This window comes from Lissotriton vulgaris, chromosome 8 (assembly GCF_964263255.1).
Source record: "Lissotriton vulgaris chromosome 8, aLisVul1.2, whole genome shotgun sequence".
Classification (NCBI taxonomy): Eukaryota; Metazoa; Chordata; class Amphibia; order Caudata; family Salamandridae; genus Lissotriton; species Lissotriton vulgaris.
In genome coordinates, this window is record NC_141696.1 from 556,637,593 (window position 1) to 556,654,222 (window position 16,630).

Below are 16,630 nucleotides of genomic sequence, written 5' to 3' on the forward strand. Positions count from 1 at the left end.
TATTAAGTTTAGTATATTCGATAGAGACCTAGTCGACCTCAGTCCTACGTCTAATCTATAGGATATATTATTCCAATGCGCAGAGCCTATTGGGAATAAAGGAACTACTCTACAGATTGCCCCCATACTGGTCCCTGAGCATTATTGGTAGTAGACACCATTGGACACAAAGTAGTTTGATTTGAAGGCGATGCGTAACAGGTTAATAATACTTGAGGTAGGTACCCGTAGTGGTCTTTCTCTGCTCTCTAGTAGGATGTTAGTGTAGAGTGGGGAAATGTGTAATGTTACTAGCCAATCAGTTTCTATATTGTATGGTCTCCCCTCTACCAAGTTGATCATGAGTCCCTAATATAGGTTTCTTGAATAGGTACATAGACCTTGATGAAGTAATCTACGTACTTCCCGATAGGTTCTAATTCTGAACCACACCCTGATAATATAGGGCGTCCAGGGGGGTTTGTCGTGCTCTTGAGGTTTTTTTGGGAGAATGTATAAGACTGGGGTTTTGGGACTTTTGCCATTCAGGAACTCATATTCCTTTTTACTGATATAACCGTCCTCTTTAGCTAGATGGATTTTTTGGTGGCTGTCTAGTCCTGATAGTATGTTGTACTCGGCTTCCTTTATCTCTGAAATCCATATAAGCCATGGCTATTGCCATTGTGAAGTTTAAATATCAGTATAATTTCTCATTGTTTTCACAAGAACCGTTATTTCTTGATACACAGTAAAATACCCTGGTTCTATGTGAGTAGGGTTTCCCTTGTCCTTTGTTTACATATGCTAGCATACTTTGGGCATGCAGAGAGCCTATTTTGTGACTTGGATTTTCTTCTGTCCCTTTTTTTTTGATTTTTTTAAGAATTCTGTGTCAAAGTCCACTAGCATCCTATTAAGCTGAGTATACCCCCATGTGACTTATCTATTAAGCCTATGTGCTGCTGCCGCCCCACACCTCTTTGGCACCGCTTCGCTTTCTACCTAGTATAACTTTTTTATGTGATTGGTGAGTCCAAAGGAGTTAGACAAAAGGTCTTTGAAATCTGTGAAATTCCGAAATGGGTCCTCTGGCGCAAAGGCTGCTGCCAGTATCGACAAACATCTAGAAACAGATTAGGGCATCTAGTCCTTCATTCAGTTATCATGGAGATAGCCCTACCTTCTCACTGTGATCTTGACTCCCTGGTGAATCCACCCTGGATGCAGATGAAGGGAACTTTTCAGGCCCTATCCGGTGTCCTCTTGGCAATGCCTGCCTGGGGGCCTAACCCTACATTCCTCGTTGGAGCTATATTCCCTGGCAAGTGTTGACTGGACAAAACTCCTTTTTCTCCTTTGTGTCTTTCAGGTCTATCCTTGACCCTTCTGCATTCAGTGAGGGTCAATGGACATCTCATTTGCATATGGTTCTGACACTGTTGTGTTGAGACCTGTTCTCATAACACTTCGTGACCCTTTTCCTGTGGCATCCTTGCTGTTCTGTTGGGAGCCTGTGGTGTGGTGAGATGATGTAACAAACCAAACGAGTATCACTATGATGCTAGTTATCTTCCATATTCCATTCTAAATGTGTTACTCTTATGTATGCTCAATCTAAATGTCTTTCATCATAGACTTCGTACAGCACATGCTTGGGCCTTAAGTGCAGTAGAGAAGTGTACAGGCTGTGGTTAGATTTAAAAGACAAACTATTAAAACCAGTATCTTTCCTTTTTTGTAGTCCATAGCTTCTCCAGTGTGCAGCCCCACCCATTCTGGTCCTCAATCCTGTCCCTAGAAAAAGATCTTTCTGACACTTATTTTCCCTAAGCCCATAAGATATTGGAATAAATGATGTAACTTGTATTGAACCATACCAATCTTCCCTGTGTGAGTATAGGTTCCATTATGCAGCTGCTTTATCGATTCCTTCTCTCTATGCCCCCTTCTGTTCACAAGGGCATGGACAGGCCAGATGTATAGGGGCAACTAATGGCCGAGTCTATGAAGCCTTCAGACGTGTTAGGTTGCAGTGTCTGCAATGTTCAAAGTAATGTTGTGTTGGGATGTTGATGGAGGAATAGGCTTGGTCTGCCGGAATGAGAGTCCAAGCAACGCACAGGAATTTTCCAACTGCTTGAGCAGCTGCCACCTAGAGTTGCAGGTGTGGCTGAGAGTGCAGGTGCATGAGGAGTGAGAGCTGGATTACGAGGAGTAAGTGTGAGGCTGTGAGGAATGAGAATGCAGATATTATTCTGTGTATAGGAACTTTGAGAAAACAGACTAGGGCCTACCCATTCATTCCTGAAAATTGTCATCTGCCTGTGTTTCTGGTAAAGTGGATGTGAGAAGTGCAACATTGTGTGCTCCGTAGGGCAGCTACAGTGAAGGTAAGGTTCCTGCTACATGTGCGCCCCATACCCCATTATGGATTGGGTTTCTGGGGCTCTGGGGAATAAACTATATCATGACCAGCCACATTTTTCTGTTCTATCCTTTGTTATTTGATGGGTGTCCATGAAAGCAACTCATTCTTCCTGGGGGTGCCTTGCTAGAGACAGTTTTCATGTATAAATCTTTAGTGAGATTGGGTATATCAAATTATACAGATGCCTTGACGTTTGACTCCTACACATGGAAGTGTCCTCATTCTGCCTCTAAACAACAGGTCTTGTTTCTTTCTATCCATAGCTAGTACATTGCTGTGACTCTATGCCCTGAGAAAGGGCTACAGCCAGCATACTTAACTCGTTTTACTCTAATGAGGTTGCAACATTTCTAGATTGCGAGGAGCAGAAAATCTATACAAACTGTTTACTAAATGTGCACCAGCCTAATGTTGCTTCCATCTTGGTCTAGTGTTTGCTGGGAAATAACTTGTCCAGACTTCCTAAGCAACTTCTCCTGAATTTCCAGATGATGTCCGTGATGGAGCGAGATGTTGAATGAAATTTCGTTCAAACTCACAGTTAAACTTCCATAATAAATGTAACAGTACTAATAGCATGTGTTGAAATAATTAACCAACTTAGTTTAAAATTGCAGACATTACATGTGGGACTAATGTGCTTTTATGTTGCATTCGCAAGTGTGTAGAAAAATAATAAACTAACCTTGTCTATTGTCTTTGTCAGTATTAAATGCGGCTGTTTAAATTAATGGCATGTGCTATATTCGTGTGCAACATGTTTTGTTATGTCTTTTCTGTGGCAAAATCTCGTGGAGTTCCCTTGTGGCCTAAAAGAAGAAGGTTGATATAAATGCTGCTATGTGTGTTTTAGCTAGGTAACATAATTAACCCGGTTAATAATTAGAAAAGGGGTGGGTCTCAATTCTGTAATTAATTGATGTCTTGTGTTTGTTTAAATACTAGTTTCCGTGAGAGGCCTTTTGGGCCTGCAAAAAGATGGCGTTTTTGAAATCTGTTCAGAGAAAAGCCTTGCACACATGAGAAGTGGAAAGTTTTACCACGTCGACAATTTTGTCAGAAATTACTATTGGATAAGTCGTGCATAATGTGCTCATGAAGTTTGTCCAAGGACAGGAAGCGGCAGGATTGCCAAAGCAAGGAAGTTATGAATTGTAACTCAAATGAATTTATTTTGAAACATTTTCTAGGAAGCGAAATGACACGAACAATAGGGCTAAAGAAGAGCCCGTTCTTGGTTTGAACATGGTGATGACATGGAATGGTCTGACATAAGTCAGCCAATGGGAACTCTGATGGCAACGAAAATGAACATTTTTTAGAAGATTAGCAAGTTAGAAAGGTATAAAATCTGGCCCTACAGGCAGGAGGGGGCTCTTGCTTCCCGATTCCTGAATGACGTGCTATTGGACTTTTGGCGCATGTAAGGACAGCAGTCTTTATTAAATATACTTTTAGGTGAAGAGTGTTTTAGACAGGGAAATAGAATTTAGGGAATGGAAACTTTTGTTTGCTTTAATTCATGCTAATTGATTTACCTTTAAAATGTCATTCTAATAAGCCTTTCCTTGAATGATGCTTTCAATTTGCTAATAAAATAATGATTTCTGAATAGAAATGCTCTTTCTTTGAATGAAATAAAGCTAATAAAATTAGATTTTTAAAATGACAAGCAGGTCTTGTTTATTCATGGTCTAGTTATCATTATTAGATCCATTCGCCTTAGTGACTTAATTAAATGTAATATGATTAAAAACCATGGTAAGAAATGATAAACTGCAGATGTATATAAATTTATAAATAGTTTATGGATAGAGTGTTTTAATTAGGTCACATGATTCAGTCGCTCAAAATTGTCTCGTTAGTTTATGGGCCTTAGTAGTGTTTCATGATTAATGGTGAGTATTGTGGAGATGAGTAGCGTTGTGAGACAGTTTTTCATTAGGAGCGCTGGATCATCAGCAATGAAAGATAGACTGCTCATATGTTACAATATATGGCTTTAGACAATGTTGATATAGTGGATGGTAAATTAAAATCAGTACAAATGTACCCAGGCAAGCATTGTTAGATCTTTCCTACCTCTCAGGTCCTGGCAAAGGTACTTGATATATCTTATGTTGTGAAGGATGTTTTGGTTGTAACCATGGGCCAGCAACTGGTGGAGTGCAAATTAGCAGTATTAGTAGCAGATTGCTTTTTTATGCTGTGCTTGAAATCCTTGACCTTCAAAAAGTGACTTGGAAGACCACTTTTCTTGGCTGCTAGGAGTGACTGTGCTTTTTAAGCTCTTTTTAAGAAATCTCTAGAGAGTGTTTAACGCAGGTTATTCTGAAGAGACTTGTTTCTTTCTTATCCAGAGCCCTCTCTATTTATTACCTGAATCAATCGTATTTTATTCTCTGAGGTAAATAGGACATAACATCGCCATGATACCCATTGATCTTTTAAATTGTATCTGGATCTAAGTGAGACCATTTGTTCATCTAAGAGAGTCTGTCACTTCTGGTTGAGTCGCAGTCTAAGCCATTTTGAAATACTATATAATGACTGGATTCTCTCCCCCTGACTGCGCCAATGAACATGTCTGCTGGTTGTACCAATGAATATGCAATAAAGCTGCAAAGAAGTCTCTTTAGCTTTAGGGACGTGCACTCCAAGGATGCTCTTTATAGTCTTACAGACCAGTTTTGTGGACTACTCCACATGATTTTTAAGAACATTGTGTTGTATATTAACTCCAATTCGATGCTCAATTTGGCCAAGCCATTCTAAGCAACATTTGTCGGTGAAGTTAATATTCTTTGAGTGATTTGTCCTTATGAGAATGGCTGTTTGGTACATCTCCGCACTCCAGTGTGTTCTAGGTAACACACAGGAGTGCGGAGATCTACCAAACAGCTATTTGTATACTTTCCTTTGAGTGACTAGTCAACGCACCCACACAATGTTGTATGAACATATAAATAAAATGACCGATCAAAGAGCCAAAACTTTCGCATTCACCTCAGATGAGACACAGAGAATGTATTCCTTAATAGAGGAAATAGCTAATGCCAGTCACAGAACAGGATCGATCCAATCAAATATAAAACAACTTTTATATATCTCAAGGAAAGCCATAAACCAAAAGTTGAATGCACGCATGCTCATTAAATACCATAAGGCACAAAGAATACTGAGGGGATTGAGAATTTCTTTGAAATCAACACTGTGCAAAAACAGTCCAAGATTCACAAAGAAATGGCAAGCCATTTTATATAAGTGTTTGTTAGATCTTATATTGATAATAATTGATGAATTATCCAAAGTAGTGGAAGAACTCAACAAAGAAATTCAACAACTCAAACATGAATTAAATGATAACATGTCTAAAGAAGAGTTGGATAACCTGCTTGATGATCTCAATCAAAAACTGGATGTATACACTAAGGAGATTAACGAGAGAAACATTTGAAAATTCCAAAGGATAGCATAGATTATAAATTAGGTGAAGTGTACAACTGGGCAGACATCTATGCCCAATGTCGCCAACAAAGATCTAACTTTGGAAAATGTTCTGATACTGATGCCTCTTCATCAGATGATACACAACGAAATGACTACAGATAAAAAGTAAAATCGTAACAAAGAGAACAGCCACAGCGAGAATCACATAACATAGGTACTGAGAACGCGACTCTATCCGCATCATCAACAATTACTGTTGATTGTCCTTTTTTAGGGAAAGGTCAAACACCACCCGATGAGGCAGGAGGGGCCCTGTCCAGAACCAATCAACCGGTTGCAAATGGCATACAGAGTCAGAGATTCTTGTGATCAATATCTCGAAACACCAGTCAACCAAATTTCAGATTGACACATTACAAAAAGGGACTTAATTTGTGCCAACTTACCACTCCAACAGTCTAGACACTAAGATCAGCCTATATAAATTTATGAGAACACTAAGATCACGCCATTTCTTCACGAACATTGTACAGGAACCTACACAACAAAAATCCAATGCATTACTTGGATGGAGGAACAAAAGCACATATACAGCTCCAGTTAGCCACAATGACTGTAAATGAATATGTCACCACAGCACAATACCAGCATGACAGTTTATTCACCCACCATTTTAATAGTTGTACTTCTAATGCTAATCAATGAAAATGATAATGTGTTGGGGCTGACCTTACTTTTCCTCTGAATAGTAGACAGTACGCCCCTGATGAAGGGCCACTGCCCGAAATGCTTTGGATAATTGGGCGCACAAAATGTGTGATATGAATTAAATTGTTATCATGAGGATGTAATGATAACAAGTGCATGCAGTTGACAAAAAACCTAATGAAAAAAGAATAAAAGACTTGATTGAGAATACCTTATAAACACAGAGTTTCACTTAATTACAATGTCATATTGAGTGCGAGTGGGAAACGTCCCTCTAATTCTGAGGATCTCTCTATTGGACAGTCGTCCTTATATATTCTTCCATCACAAAAACAAACATTTACATTCAAATTATGCCTCAACAGTACATAGTCGATGTTTACAATGTTTATCCTGTCCTCCATAGACTTTAAACCATCATTGTAATAGTTATTATGCTTCCTAGTATCTGAAGCTACTTTTCACTGACTGCAGTAAGACCAATGAATAGCTGCTAATTACCTTCCATTTCTTTCTCTTCATAGTCACTTATTTAGAATCTCACAGAAAGTATGTTTAGTCTTTTATGTCTCCCTGAAAGACCACATTTAGATCATTACAATTATGCTTAGTAGCATTTCATATTTTGCAAATTCAAATGGGGGACACATATGTAGGCCTCATTAGTGTAAGACTGGGTAACTTAACGGGTTAGTATCCCAATCTCATTTTTCTTTTGATTCGTATCTCCAGCATAGTGCTCCATTGTTATTGGAATGTCCTGCAGCAAGCTAGCCATCACTATAAATAGTGGCTGTATTTATATCTGCATTAAAAGATGGTTGCTGCCTTCATCTTCATGCTACATGTGTCAATTACACTCTACGTATTCCCAGTCAATATGGACATCTGTCCATAACAAACCTAACTGCCAGTTCTAATGTGCGAGTATTTAACGTAAAGCTAGACCACTCAAAAGCTTCTTGTGACTTTCAAAGTTCTAAAATTATAATGCCCTTCCGTGTATACATCCCCCAAATCAAACTTCTTCGCATTTTTGTAGACCTTCAAATCGTTCTCTTTTATGGCATGAACACAGAATGCCAACTCATCAGGATACTCAGCCAATTTTGTGGTTGTACGAGTTACATGTGATATGATTGCAGTATTAAATGTTTTGCTTAAGTGTGATGGTGATATCTAACTTTTGAATGCACTACCTCAAAGGAGACACAGCAGAAGTGTCTATGGTTCGCGCCTGTATAGTGCTTTAGTTCTTTAATTTCTACAGCTCCCATCAAACACACTTGACCTACTTAACTGACCATCCCAATGTTTGGGGACACATATTCCATCATACTGTCCGTTTCTCTATAAGTTACCAAAATGAATCATGTACCCTGTTTCAAACTCATTCTTATTTTCACTCCTCGATTTCTAAATATTTGTTTTTAAATTTGAATATTATGCCCTAGTTATTTCTTTCCTTTTTTTGGTAGCAGGGGCGGGGGGGGGGCAGGTGGTGGACTCTGATGCTGCTACTCTGTAAGGCTGCCCCAAGAGCGGCAGCAGGAAATAGAGGGGTGTTTTCCCCTAAGGGACAAGAGGGAGGGGGGGTGGGATCAACGGGGTCAGGGGTGGTTGGTCTTTTGAGGGGGGCAAACATTTAAAAAAGAACAGCATGAGAATAAGATTTGTAGAAAACGATAATAGGGAAATAGTAATATCTATAGAGTGGAAGGGGACAATATATTTTTGAAATGTATCGATTGAGATGTCTGGCCTGGAATGTTGCAGGCCTCAATAGCAGAAACAAGAGGCGACTAGTTCAGGAGGAGCTCAGAATACACAATCCCCAATTAGTATTACTATCAGAAACTCATATCTCTTATAAAGATAGAAAGCTACTAGGGCAATTGGGGTATGATGTAATAGCCTGCTCAGCACTTAAAGTTTCAGTCAGAGGATTCGCCATTCTAAAGCAGAAGCATTTAAGATTCAAAATTGTTAAAACTGCACTGGATAAGGGGGGTAGATGGACCATTTCCCAATTAATCTTGGAAAATTGAAAATTTGTATTCTGTGTCATATTTGGGTCAAATACTGACGACCCTTATATTTTTGATCAGTTAAATATTGAATTGTTGGAATTGGAAGGAGAACTTATAATCATGGGAGATTTTAACTGTATAATGAATTATGAGCTAGACACTACCAGGCTGGGAGCTTTTCAAAGGATGCGCAAAACACGAGCTGCTATTTTAGAAGTAGGGTGCATTCATAATATTAAGGATGCTTGGCGACCTATACAACCTAATGTAGCAGGATATACTTACTACTCTGCGCCACATAAACTATGCTCACGCGTAGACATGATCTGGGCTTCTGATAGGATCTTAGATACCAGCACTATAGTTATATGCCCAAGGATCACGTCAGATCACAATCTAATTCTTTTTATTTTTAACATCTCACAAAAAAAAACAGGCTCCAAGAATATTTACATTTCCTAGGTACCTACTACTAGATTCAGAGTTTATTTTGCAACTTAAGAAACATATTACAGAGTTTATTAATTTGAACCTCAACTCCACCTGGTCTACATTTGTCTGGGATACCTGTAAGGCGAGTGTAAGGGGATTTGTCCAACAGTTTTGTTGAGACAGAATTCGAAATCTAAAAAAATTACCAAAACCATGCTTACCAACATCCTGTTACTGGAAAATCAGCTGTCAGAAGCCCTGTCTCAAGGCACCCACGATACTGTGAAGCTGGGCTGTAATTTGGTAATCTTAGGTCTGCTATTAAAAAAACCTTTAGAGAGAAAAGTATTATAAAACTACACAAATATCAATTATCTCAATATGAGAGTGGTGATAAGATTGGCAAAATTTTGGCCTACAAAGTTGCAGATGAAAAGGCCAAAACACTAATTAAATCAATAAAAGGAGCCAATAACACCATTTATAAACAGCCTGCACAGATAATGGAACACTTTGTCAACTACTATAGAACGCTGTATACTCCTGAAAATGATCCTGCTATGATTAATATACAAATGTATTTGGATAGCAACATGACAAAGAATATAGAAATAAAGGGACTTGATCAACTGACAAGCAACATCACTATGACAGAGCTTAGCCTTGCAATTGCTTCTTTACCGTTGGGTAAGGCTACTGGGGAGGACATGCTTCCAGTAGAACTCTACAAAATTTGCAGTAATGAATTACTCCCCCCTCTTCTGCCAGGTAATTGACTCTATTGGTGAAGGTGGAAAGGCTCCTAACTCTTGGAACATCGCGAAGATCGTTCTTTTAAAATAAAAGAACAAACCGGCTGATGAGTGTGGGTCATATAGACCCATTTCACTCATTAATACAGGCGCAAAAGTATTCGCGAAAGTCCTTCCTACACGATTAGCTCCCTTTATGCCGAAACTAGTTAATCCACAACAACATGGATTTGTTATGGGTAGGGACACATCAGCTCCTGTAAATATGGCTATAACCGCATTCGACGTACCAGAGACTAATTCCACCCCCCTCGGCATGATACTGTTGGATGCTGAAAAAGTTTTTCACGGAGTGGGGTGGGATTATCTCTGGGCAGTAATGACAGCTTTTGGTTTTAACGGAAAATATCTAAGGTGGATTCAGGCTTTATATGATCACCCAACTGCCAAAATTAGTATGCTGGTATGACATCTTCCAATTTTATAATATCTAGGGGTACTCAGCAAGGGTGCCCTTTGTCACCCTTGCTGTTTGCGCTCTCTATGGAACCATTTATTAATGCATTACAGACTCAACCCCAAATTGCTTCTTTTGATTCTGGCCCTCATTCTTTAAAAATCACAGCATATGCTGATGATATTGCCATATATTCTACAGATGTCTTGGAAGCTTTACGTGGTATAACTGAAGAAGCTAATAGGTTTGGTGCAATTTCTGGATACAAATTAAGCCTAAATAAAACTCGGACAATAGTGAATTATAAACCCCAGACCCCAGTTCAAGGGATATCCAGAGCAGCCACATACTTGGGAATTAAAATTTCACCTAAAATACGCTAAACAATTGTACTTAACTATGAGGCTCTACTAAAAGAAGTATCTGTTATGCTGAAAAAGTGGCATAAGGTCCCGCTTAGTGTCGTAGGCCGGATCAATTTAATTAAAATGAAGGTACTGCCAACATTTCTTTATTTAGTTATTCAATTCCTTTACGAGTTAATAATTCTTTTTTTTTTTAATTAGACAAGATCTTTAGTAGCTTCGTTCGGGGGTACAAAAAAGCACGTCAATCAATTACTTTACTTAAGCCTCCAATTAACAAAGGGGGGCTGAACTTTCCCGACTTTAGGCTTTATTTTTCTGCAATTTTTCTTGGCCGCCTCCGCAGCTTACTTAATCCAAACAATCAATATTTTTTTAATCCGTTTATGCTGGGTGCGGACTCCAATCAGTTTTTAGCAAGAGTAAATGACCCTAATTATTTAAAAAGGGTAACATTTAAGACTGCAAGAGAAAGTGAGAATTTGGTTTTCGATTTTGACTATATGTAAAACTTTTTTTTTAACCCTAAATTATAGTTGTGGGGTAATCTGAGTCTTCCAGGGATTTTTAATGATGGACTGGGCAATATATGGGCTAACTCTGGTATAACAACTTTAGGGGATCTCTGTGGCGCTGGCGGCTTTATGGATTTTGAAACACTTAGAGCTCTTCATAAAGTGACTGAAACTATGCGGTTTAAGTATATGCAAACTCGTGATTTTTTTTACGCAAGCTGAATATGAAGGACTTCTTTGATTCAGATATATGGAACAGCTTTTACTCAGAAAAGACTAAATCATTAATTAACCAGGAATATAAATGTTTTAACTTCTATAAGACGGACGACTGTGTGAAACTTGCTATTATTATTATTATTATGTTTCTTATATAGCGCCTGAATCGACCCCCGAAGGGGTATCTCCGCGCTTGCCTTGGGAACCCGTCCTGGCTTTTCCCTGTGAGATAGCCCCTACAGGGTATCCCCAAGGTGAAAGCCAGGCATCCCGCCGCGGGGGGGCCGTCGTGGAGATTAAGCAAGCTTAATGCCCAGAGTTGCAGAGTGTGAACCCATGATTAGGTCAGGCACCGAAGCGAGAATTATCGAGTACATGGACATTTGAGCTCAAGACCCTGCCGCGTCGGGAATTGAACCCTGGTCCCGGGTCTGACCTCTGCTTCAGGGTCTGCCTGCTCTAACCAGTGAGCCACACTTCTCCACCTCTGCCTGCTCTAACCAGTGAGCCACACTTCTCCACCTATGAAATGGAGCACGAAATTAGGTACTAACATAACTGCTAATAAGATATCTGCTTCTCTTTGTAGTATTAATAATTTAGTGCAGTCCTCCAGTCTCAGGCTTCAACTATATAAAACTATATGTCTTTTATACTACACGCCACAAAGAATATCAAAATGGTCCTTAAATAGCCTAATAAATGACCGGTCTAAGTGCCCTAAGTGTGATCAAATAGCGGTTGACTTAAAACATATTCTTTTTTCGTGTCCAGTACTGTCTGAGTTTTGGTCTGGATTAGAAAATGTTTTGAATCAAAAACATATTACATTTTCTCCTCTTACTGTAACGATGGTATTATGAGGTATCCAACCATTGACTAGGCCACAGACAGACTTAATAACTATTTTACTCGCGTGTGCTAGATTGACCATTGCTAGGGCATGGATATCTCCAAAACCACCTCACATTATGGAATGGTGGTCTTTGGTTAAAGGAATTTATACTGTGGAGTCCACCCTAGCAAATATTAGGGGAGTACGATCACTGATGAAATTGGATAAAATTTTGTTTAATATTTTAGATTGCCTATGGATGTTAAAGTCAAAGCTCTATATTGTCTTCTCTGATATTTGCCCTTTTTTTTCTCAAATTGACTATCCTCTTTCCACCCGATCGAATTATATATGTGTATGAATTTGTAATTACTATATTCGTTATTTTATTTTTCTGTCTTCTAATTTCTTTTTGCTAACATTTATGACGTAAACATTATAAATATATTTTCTCATGCTGTTAATAAAAACATTAATAAAAAAAAAGAATATTATGCCCAAGTTAAGATTCGTCATACCAAAGCAAATATTTTCATTATCTCACAGTGAGGTTACCATTCAGCTGTTTTGACAGCATTTAACAAACTGATTTTTAGCTCTATCATTTCAGGTGTGACAGAGTAGTTTGGATCTTGTATTATGGTATTTGCAGACTTGAATGCCATGTTTCACGCATGATATGAATGATAACAGACAATGATTTCTCATTTCAATATAACACAGGTGCTCCCTGTAATGTCTTTTTTAGCTAATTAAATCCTACAGTGAAATCACCACTAAGCTACTGTCCCTCTCATGTGGGTGGCATTTCCACAACTTTAGTTTTAGCTCTATCTTTTTAGCCATCACAGTATAATATAGATGTAGAGCTATGATACTGACATGGGTAGACTCTATTTATCAAGCACAAAACTCTGGTGATAATAGACTATAATTCTTCATTTGTATATAACTCAAGTGCTCTCCCTAAGAAATATTCAGAAATTCAAAAAGTATTTATAAATGCGCAGGATTCAAACAACATACTAATTTCAATATTTTCATCGTTTTACCATCTTATCACTACTTGACTAGCATGCCCCCTGCTCCAAAACAAAGTTTTATGTTCATTTGAGTGTAGCCAATATTATGCATACTACATTGTATATTTTGATATTAACAGGAATAGTCTATAATGATACAGGGTTTGGTTATATTTCAGTGTAGACTTTCATATTTCAGGTAAGACAACTTAAATCTCTAAACTGAATATCGTGGGATGTCGCAATTTGTCTGTTAAAAGCTAGAGTTCAGTCATGTCCTAAATTATTTGAGTCAATCTATGAGCGTATTCTGACATAATTAAATAATCGTATTCATCAATGAAAGCAATAGTAATCTTACCATCTTATGTACAGGATAAAGAATCCCAGTTGGGCTTGAATTCTACAAGCTACCCTTCCAACTCAATCTGATTAACACTCCTCATTTGTATTCAGAGTCTTTTCAGCTGTCTTTAGCTTTTATAATCCATAGGGCTTCTAGTTTACTAATACTCCTCTCTGTTACCCCTCTCTGTGATATAACCAGTAATTGTTAGCCTGTGGGTCTGGGGACCCCTGGGGGTCCATAAAGCCTACTCAGGCAATCAATGACTGCTTAGAAATTTAAATAATATTAACAGATTAATAACATTTATTTAAATAAAGAAGCAAAATGTCAAGTTGAACATTTAAAAATGTTCTATAAATGTATTGGAATTTGCAATTGGAGGCTACAAATTAAGTTAGTGTCTTTATATTGATACATAGGAGTAGTGCAAGTGCATCAAACATATCACAGTATGGGCAATGAGTGGCCTAAACTGAATTTAGGGAAGCTCTACCTTCCCATAAAAATGTTCGTTTTGATTAGTTTGTTATATTTATTTGTGAATTAAATAAATAATTCAATGTTTGTTTTATTTGCTTCATAAGTGCTTGTTTCTGTATTTATGGTGTATTGTTTTGCAGTACAAATCATCAGATGTTTAGGCTGGTGTCTTCAGCATCCAGCAATAACCCAGTGGGTGGTCATAAGATTGCAATAATAATTAGTTGGGGTTCCCCAGGTTACAATTATGATTAAGTTGGGGTCCACAGAATCAAAAAGATTAAGAACCACTGATGTAAACGAACTGCAGTTACTACTGCAAACTGAATGACAGAGATTTTTTTCCTACATGTTCATCACTAAAATTAACTGACATTGCACATCTAGTATCCTTATTCTTTAGTGTCCTTAAATGTTCTGCAGTCTAATCTTCAATTTTCTATTTGTTGAGGCACCATATATTTAGTTACAAATGCATGTGATGCAAACACAGAAAATTCTGTTACAGTTAATGAAATCAAAAATCTCATATGCTTTGCTATTTTTCCTATCTGTAAACTTTGTGAGGTTATCTTTTCTGTATTGTCAATAATATACAGTGCTAACCTTTATGGAGGAATTTTTTCAAAAGTACCAACATGGATCTATACTTTTTGTGCTTAGAAGCTTGCATTTAAGATTATCAATATCATATTCCATTTGTATGTAATCAATGGTTTATTAATTCAATACGTATTCACATGAGTGTCTCTCTGCAACAGGCGCCAATGTTTTTTACTATGTTATACAATGTCACATTTTTCTGCATTGTACTTCCATTATAAGGCATACTTTTTCACCATTATGCTTTTTGGTAGTAGGTATTAATTTTGGTTTCAACAAATCCCTCCTCTTACACTTACTCACTTTATGTAATCTCTTCTTGATAGCATGATCATCATATTCTCTCTGATGAAACATAGTGGCATTTACTTGGGATTCCTTTTCATAATCTTATTCCTTCTTAGATATTTTTTAGCCCTTAATAATTCACTGTAAGGTATAATCTTTAGTTGATGGAGAGGGTGAAATTATGTTGTAAGTAAGGTACTCTACCCTACAGAGACCACATCAAAGGATCCACACCTCTGCATATAATTCACAGTCAAAAACATTATAAATTAATTACAACCGTGTTCTAAACTGAATTTAATAGCGCACTCATTCCTATTCAGACAGATTCCTAATTAGAAAAATGTTGCTGATGAAAACAACACCACAAAATAAAATGTTGTTCAAAATTATGTATGCCAGGTCTTTCTATCGAACCCTCATACTTGCCCATGAATAGGTTAGCATAAGAGGGAGCACATCTTGAACCTGTCACTGTTCCTCTGATTTGCTTGTCTAGATAACCCTTGTATAGAAAGACATGTAGTTCAATTTAAAGGTAGCAATTTCAAATATCATTTGATTGTATGTGCATAAAATGGTACATTTGGTATCTAAAAAACTAATTTGTGGCCGTAATATTTCTAGTCTGGTCAATGCATGTATATAGAGATTTAACATCCTTGGTGATCATAGCATATAATTTCAAACCCCGCAGAAAACAAATACAGAGGCAACCCATGATCAGTAGTGCATAACATTTGAAATTCAGCAGTATTACATTGAAGAATCTTTTTGTGACAAAACAAAGTACTGAATGAAAAAAGACATTGAACATATTACAAAGGGATGATTGATTTAACCGTGAAAAATACACAAACTTTTTGATTGCAATGAAACAAATAAGGTGGACGAGCAGACCCTTTAGAATCATTGGTAAGTTGCATATATATTCTTAAAGAGTGTGTTCAGAGTTCTTTACAGTGAGAAATATTTATGGGTAGGAGGGCACAACTTGGTAACCAAACAAACAGAAAAACTATATCCACGACAATTGAGGTAGTAATTTAAAATAGAAGCACCGAAAGTAGGAAGGCGCCCTCACACATAAATCTGCATCATCCTTAACCATGCCTTAATTTTCAAGTTTTGTTTAACAAACTCGCTGATGAAGATCTTTTTGTCTTATGTATTTCTACATGACTTCACACATAGGATTTAGATTAGCATAATTACCAAAGATGCAAGTACATTGTGTAATTGTGATCACAATATGTATCAAACGTTGGTTTGCATGGTCTTGCGAGTGTCTTCTAGAATGAGATTGTGTATGGTAGAGAAAACTATACATCTTGGAGAGTCTTAACAATAGAGTTCGAAATTTGAATTGTTAATACTGCAGAGACACAAGTGATATGGATTTAAAATTAGTTTGTTGTGGAATTCTCAAGTTCAACAAGGTAGCTAACCTCATGCTGAATATACACCACATTTTTCTGCTGTCACCAGTAGGACATAATTCCATATGATGATAGTGCCAAGGCATACGCTGACAATCCCTTGCATATAGGCTTACCTTTTCTTAGTATTAAACACTAGGATGGATGATTGACAGTTCAGTAATGAAAGGGCAGTAAATGCATCGAATATCTGATTTGTGGTACATTTTTTAACTTCTCTGCTATTTTTCTTTTTTATTTTAAAGCTTTTCAAGAAAATTGCAGCTGTTTGTAGAG

General features: G+C 37.5%; 1 protein-coding gene across 1 annotated transcript in view; it reads left to right on the forward strand.

The window, feature by feature from the left end:
* Nucleotides 1–16,630, forward strand: part of TMTC4 (transmembrane O-mannosyltransferase targeting cadherins 4) — a 996,962-nt gene that overhangs the window by 145,742 nt on the left and 834,590 nt on the right. The gene's annotated exons all lie outside the window — the stretch shown is intronic.